Source organism: Bos indicus, chromosome 14, assembly GCF_029378745.1.
Source record: "Bos indicus isolate NIAB-ARS_2022 breed Sahiwal x Tharparkar chromosome 14, NIAB-ARS_B.indTharparkar_mat_pri_1.0, whole genome shotgun sequence".
NCBI classification, from domain to species: Eukaryota; Metazoa; Chordata; class Mammalia; order Artiodactyla; family Bovidae; genus Bos; species Bos indicus.
Genome location: NC_091773.1, coordinates 20593247 through 20600629, shown reverse-complemented (window position 1 = coordinate 20600629; position 7383 = coordinate 20593247). Strand labels below are relative to the sequence as shown.

The following is a 7383-nucleotide window of genomic DNA, read 5'->3' as shown; positions in this document are numbered from 1 at the left end:
CTGCTGTTCATGGGGTTGCAAAGAGTCAGACACGACTGAGCAACTGAACTGAACTAAACTGAACTGAGGTGGCTCAGTGGTAAAGAATCCGCCTGCCAATAGGAGACACAGGTTTGATCCCTGGGTCTGGAAGACCCTCTGGAGGAGGAAATGGCAACCCACTCCAGTATTCTTGCCTAGAGAATCCCATGGGCAGAGGAGTCTGGCGGGCTACAGTCCATGGGGTTACAAAGAGTTAGACATGAATGAGAGACAGCACGAACACAACCCCTAAATGCACTTGGAAATGTTCCCCACTTCCTCAGCTTCTTATCTTAAGAAATAACTCCTCCATTTATGGAACAAGGATTTTCCACTGACACACCTCTTTCAGGTTATACAGGTTTCAGTATAAGAGACTTGTCAGTAGTAGCTTCAAAATACAAAACACTCACTCATGTAAAGAGTAATCCAGATCATTCTCCTGCTGGAAGAAAAGTCCCTGTATGTTGATAACAATGTCATCAAAGTGGGTTTGCTATTATTCAATAAAACAGACTATAAATAAATCTAAAAGTTGCTGATACTAATTGTATCACTTTTTAAAATTGATTTAATGATCTAGCAAAACTGAACTAGGAAAGATTTGAATAACTACACATTTATTTTAAAAATGGGACATTTGGGACTGGGCCCGCCAGGCTCCTCTGGCTGTGGTGGGGGTTCCAAGCGTGCATACTGGGGCTTGGGGCCATTTCTTCCTCCAGGAGAGCTGGACTCCACAAAGAGAAACTGAAAGTGGAGCTGGGCAGCGTGGGTGCGGGGCGCTGGGGAGACAGAGGACGCAGAGATGTGAGCCTGGGCGGCGGGGGCCCGGGACCGCGGTCTAACACCCGGGAGACCCCGGGGTGACGAGATGATGGGCCAGGAATGTCTCCCCGGGGGGGCAGAGGTGGCCGTGCCCACGAGGAGGCTCCCGGGGAGTGATCCTCCAGCACGAGACTAAGGCCTGGCCTCTGCGTCTGCAGGAGCTGCGGCGCTTCTGCGTCGTCTGGGCAGCCCTGGAAGTCTCCTGGCGACGGTGGTCCTCCTCTCTATGGTGCTTGACTCCGCATGGCTCCTCACCCAGGAGCAGCAGGATCTTCCAACCGTGAAGCCAAACGCCAGCCTAAATGTGAAGTTTGACCCACAGACGACGAAGCTGACTTGGGACTGCAGGGAAAACGCTAGCTCTGGGGAATGTGTGCTGATTCACAAGGAGAAGGGGCTGATTAAGAAAAAGGTCAAAGACAGTGAGTGTCAGTGCACGTTTCAGGACTATTCTCTCCACGGGGGAGTCACGCTTACCGTTGAAGTACATGTCAACCAGAGACGGCTTTCAGAAATGCTGGTCTACACTAACCCAGGTAGGGAGGGCACGGCTGCCCAAAACTTCTCCTGTGTTATCTACGACGCGGATTTCATGAACTGCAGCTGGGCCAAGGGCCGAGCGGCTCCCGACGACGTCCAGTACTTTCTGTACATCCGATCAAAGAAAAGAATCGAGAGGGAATGTCCTCGTTACCTGAAGGACTCGGGGACCCACGTGGGATGTCACCTCCGAGACCTCTCGGGATTAACGTCGTACAGTTACTTCCTGGTTAACGGTACCAGCCAAGAAACCGGAATCCAGTTCTTCGACTCGGTTTTGCTGTTAAAGGAAATAGAGCAGTACAACCCACCTGACAACATCACCGTCCAGTGCAACGAGTCCCACTGCCTCATCAGGTGGGAAAAGCCCAGGACCCGACAGCCATGGCCCAACAGGGAGTTCCAGTACCAGCTGGACATCCAGAGACGGCGCGATACCAGCAGCAGTAGAAGTCAACTGATTGTAGTATTTGGTGACTCCGGTAATAGATACAACTTTCCGAAACCGGGATCCAAAGCGAAACATACTGTGAAGATCAGGACAGCTGACGCCCGGAAAGCCCACTGGGGAGCCTGGAGCCAGCCCGTTGAGTTCGATTCCTCAAGAGCCACAGGTTATTCCCTCCGGTTCCACAGATCAAAGATAAATTGAATGATAACCATCAAGTCGACCACGAGATGCTATGGGAGAAGTTTACACACGAAACGGGAAAAAGTGACAAGGAAGAGGTCTTAACCGTGGAGACAGTCTCAGAAGCCCCAGCGAAACTGTGACTTCCAGGCATCTCCATACCCGGGACTTTCTAGAAGCTGTTGACTTTTTTTTTTAATATATTTTTTTAACATTTCTTAAATGTTTTATTTACGGTTTTCGAATGAAGCTTTTTTAAATTGTTGTGAGTGTTTGTGTAGCTTTCTATCTTTTTGTTCTTTTAACGAGGCTTCCCAGGGAGTCAGTGGTAAAGCACTCACCTACGAATCTAAGAGACTCGGGTTCGATTCCTTGGTCGGAAAGAACCCCTGGAGAAGGAAATGTCAGCTCACTCCAGTGTTCTTGCCTGGAGAATCCCATGGACACAGGATCCTGGGATCCTCATGGGGCCATGAAGAGCCAAACATGAATGAGCAACTAAAAAACATTTTCTTTTACTCTAAAAGATAATGTCATGTTTCTCAAAGGTGCTTTTGTAGCTGGAGAGATGTTTGCATGCCTTTCAAATCTGAACAACTTAATGCACCTCTCAGCGCCTCCTGGAACCCCATCCCTTCATCACACACAGGTGTCCAGACTGCCAGCGGCTGCTGGGGCGGGAACGCCATCTCCCCTGCCTCTGCTTCTGCTGGCGGACAGAATTCATCCTCCTGTTTTGGTTTCTTTTTTTTTTCCTGTATCAGCTCCAAGCATTTTTTCTGACCACAATGCAGTAAGATTAGATCTCAATTACAGGAGAAAAACTATTAAAAATTCCAACATATGGAGGCTGAACAACACGCTGCTGAATAACCAACAAATCACAGAAGAAATCAAAAAAGAAATCAAAATTTGCATAGAAACGAATGAAAATGAAAACACAACAACCCAAAACCTGTGGGACACGGTAAAAGCAGTCCTAAGGGGAAAGTTCATAGCAATACAGGCACACCTCAAGAAACAAGAAAAAAGTCAAATAAATAACCTAACTCTACACCTAAAGCAACTAGAAAAGGAAGAAATGAAGAACCCCAGGGTTAGTAGAAGGAAAGAAATCTTAAAAATTAGAGCAGAAATAAATGCAAAAGAAACAAAAGAGACCATAGCAAAAATCAACAAAACCAAAAGCTGGTTCTTTGAAAGGATAAATAAAATTGACAAACCATTAGCCAGACTCATCAAGAAACAAAGGGAGAAAAATCAAATCAACAAAATTAGAAACGAAAATGGAGAGATCACAACAGACAACACAGAAATACAAAGGATCATAAGAGACTACTATCAACAATTATATGCCAGTAAAATGGACAACGTGGAAGAAATGGACAAATTCTTAGAAAAGTACAACTTTCCAAAACTGGACCAGGAAGAAATAGAAAATCTTAACAGACCCATCACAAGCATGGAAATTGAAACTGTAATCAAAAATCTTCCAGCAAACAAAAGCCCCGGTCCAGACGGCTTTACAGCTGAATTCTACCAAAAATTTAGAGAAGAACTAACACCTATCCTGCTCAAACTCTTCCAGAAAATTGCAGAGGAAGGTAAACTTCCAAACTCATTCTATGAGGCCACCATCACCCTAATAGCAAAACCTGACAAAGATGCCACAAAAAAAGAAAACTACAGGCCAATATCACTGATGAACATAGATGCAAAAATCCTTAACAAAATTCTAGCAATCAGAATCCAACAACACATTAAAAAGATCATACACCATGATCAAGTGGGCTTTATCCCAGGGATGCAAGGATTCTTCAATATCCGCAAATCAATCAATGTAATACACCACATTAACAAATTGAAAAATAAAAACCATATGATTATCTCAATAGATGCAGAGAAAGCCTTTGACAAGATTCAACATCCATTTATGATAAAAACTCTCCAGAAAGCAGGAATAGAAGGAACATACCTCAACATAATAAAAGCTATATATGACAAACCCACAGCAAATATTATCCTCAATGGTGAAAAATTGAAAGCATTTCCTCTAAAGTCAGGAACAAGACAAGGGTGCCCACTTTCACCATTACTATTCAACATAGTTTTGGAAGTTTTGGCCACAGCAGTCAAAGCAGAAAAAGAAATAAAAGGAATCCAAATTGGAAAAGAAGAAGTAAAACTCTCACTATTTGCAGATGACATGATCCTCTACATAGAAAACCCTAAAGATTCCACCAGAAAATTACTAGAAATAATCAATGACTATAGTAAAGTTTCAGGATATAAAATCAACATACAGAAATCCCTTGCATTCCTATACACTAATAATGAGAAAACAGAAAGAGAAATTAAGGAAACAATTCCATTCACCATTGCAACGGAAAGAATAAAATACTTAGGAATATATCTACCTAAAGAAACTAAAGACCTATATATAGAAAACTATAAAACACTGGTGAAAGAAATCAGAGGACACTAATAGATGGAGAAATATACCATGTTCATGGATTGGAAGAATCAATATAGTGAAAATGAGTATACTACCCAAAGCAATTTATAGATTCAACGCAATCCCTATCAAGCTACCAACAGTATTCTTCACAGAGCTAGAACAAATAATTTCACAATTTGTATGGAAATACAAAAAACCTCGAATAGCCAAAGCGATCTTGAGAAAGAAGAATGGAACTGGAGGAATCAACCTACCTGACTTCAGGCTCTACTACAAAGCCACAGTTATCAAGACAGTATGGTACTGGCACAAAGACAGAAATATACATCAATGGAACAAAATAGAAAGCCCAGAGATAAATCCACGCACATATGGACACCTTATCTTTGACAAAGGAGGCAAGAATATACAATGGATTAAAGACAATCTCTTTAACAAGTGGTGCTGGGAAATCTGGTCAACCACTTGTAAAAGAATGAAACTGGACCACTTTCTAACACCATACACAAAAATAAACTCAAATGGATTAAAGATCTAAACGTAAGACCAGAAACTATAAAACTCCTAGAGGAGAACATAGGCAAAACACTCTCTGACATACATCACAGCAGGATCCTCTATGACCCACCTCCCAGAATATTGGAAATAAAAGCAAAAATAAACAAATGGGACCTAATTAACCTTAAAAGCTTCTGCACATCAAAGGAAACTATTAGCAAGGTGAAAAGACAGCCTTCAGAATGGGAGAAAATAATAGCAAATGAAGCAACCGACAAACAACTAATCTCAAAAATATACAAGCAACTCCTGCAGCTCAATTCCAGAAAAATAAATGACCCAATCAAAAAATGGGCCAAAGAACTAAATAGACATTTCTCCAAAGAAGACATACAGATGGCTAACAAACACATGAAAAGATGCTCAACATCACTCATTATCAGAGAAATGCAAATGAAAACCACTATGAGGTACCATTTCATACCAGTCAGAATGGCTGCGATCCAAAAGTCTACAAATAATAAATGCTGGAGAGGGTGTGGAGAAAAGGGAACCCTCTTACACTGTTGGTGGGAATGCAAACTAGTACAGCGACTATGGAGAACAGTGTGGAGATTCCTTAAAAAACTGGAAATAGAACTGCCTTATGATCCAGCAACCCCACTGCTGGGCATACACACTGAGGAAACCAGAAGGGAAAGAGACACGTGTACCCCAATGTTCATCGCAGCACTGTTTATAATAGCCAGGACATGGAAGCAACCTAGATGTCCATCAGCAGATGAATGGATAAGAAAGCAGTGGTACATATACACAATGGAGTATTACTCAGCCATTAAAAAGAATACATTTGAATCACTTCTAATGAGGTGGATGAAACTGGAGCCTATTATACAGAGTGAAGTAAGCCAGAAGGAAAAATATAAATACAGTATACTAACGCATATATATGGAATTTGGAAAGAGGGTAACAATAACCCGGTGTACGAGACAGCAAAAGAGACACTGATGTATAGAACAGTCTTATGGACTCTGTGGGAGAGGGAGAGGGTGGGAAGATTTGGGAGAATGGCAATGAAACATGTAAAATATCATGTAGGAAACGAGTTGCCAGTCCAGGTTCGATGCACGATGCTGGATGCTTGGGGCTGTTGCACTAGGACGGCCCAGAGGGATGGTATGGGGAGGGAGGAGGGAGGAGGGTTCAGGATGGGGAACACATGTATACCTGTGGCGGATTCATTTTGATATTTGGCAAAACTAATACAATTATGTAAAGTTTAAAAATAAAATAAAAAAAATAAATAAATAAAAATGGGACATTTACTATGATATGTAGAGGATGTACCCAGAGGAACACCTGCCTTTCTGAAAAGGAATACCAGCCCTACAAAGAAAAGTCTCTGTGTGAAGCACCTCCTCTAGTTATCCCACCTCCTGCTGTGTGTCTGGAACTCTGCGATTCTCACCATGTGACCACTGAAGTGATGCAGTAAAGGCAATCGGAGTGTTTTGGACCCCCTGCAATGAACCTGTAAAAACTGCTCTAAGAGCCAAAAGACCAGGGAATTGGACTGTGAAGGAGCCATGCCACCCACCTATAGAGCAGCTAAGCTGAGAACCACGTGAGGTTTTCCCTGGATGCCTCCAAAAATGAAGACGCCTCAGTAAGCCAGCATGGGGCTACACAGAACTGAGACTTGCAACTCGCGTCACAGAGCTCAGTCTCAGCTGCTTTCCGGATCCCAGAGATCAGCAAGGCTTTGAAGTGTTTTGAAAAAGCAGTTGGCAGACCACAATAGTTCAGAAGCACAGAGAGAAAATACTTTGATATGAAATATATTTATTTAACTTCTAAACTAACTTTTTTTTTATTCTTGTTTTCACTTACCTCTGACACATTTCCTCTCATTTATTCCAAAAATATTTGGATTTAAAATCCAGGAGAAGGGGCCGGCAGAGGATGAGCTGGTTAGATAGCAACACCAGCCAAATGGACGTGAGTTTGAGCAAACTTCAGGAGATGGTGACGGACAGGGAAGCCTGAAATGCTCCAGTCCATGGGGTCGCAAAAAGTCAGACACAACTTAGCAACTGAACAACAACAAATGATACACCAAAATTAAACAAAGAGTTTAAGAGATGATCTTAAAGGGAAAATAAAGGAGAAAACTTTAAGAAGAAGGGATCAAAATAATTTCGAAAATTGGTCATGTGCCACATTTCTGAAAATACTGCAGTTGAGCAATATTTTGGCGTCGAACCTGTAGCTGTCAGTGCAAGAGAGGGAAAATGAACGGCAATGTGGTTTGCAGCTACCGTGAGGGAAAAAGAAGCTAACTGCTGAGAATATTGAGACTGACACTGGAGCACTCGTCCTCCTGCGAGTGAAGTTCCCTGGATAGGA

The 7383-nt window shown here is 42.6% G+C and overlaps 1 pseudogene; it reads left to right on the top strand.

Moving 5' to 3' along the window:
• The first annotated feature begins 670 nt into the window (after window positions 1-670).
• Window positions 671-2284, top strand: LOC109568669 (granulocyte-macrophage colony-stimulating factor receptor subunit alpha pseudogene; annotated as a pseudogene).
• Window positions 2285-7383: the final 5099 nt, after the last annotated feature.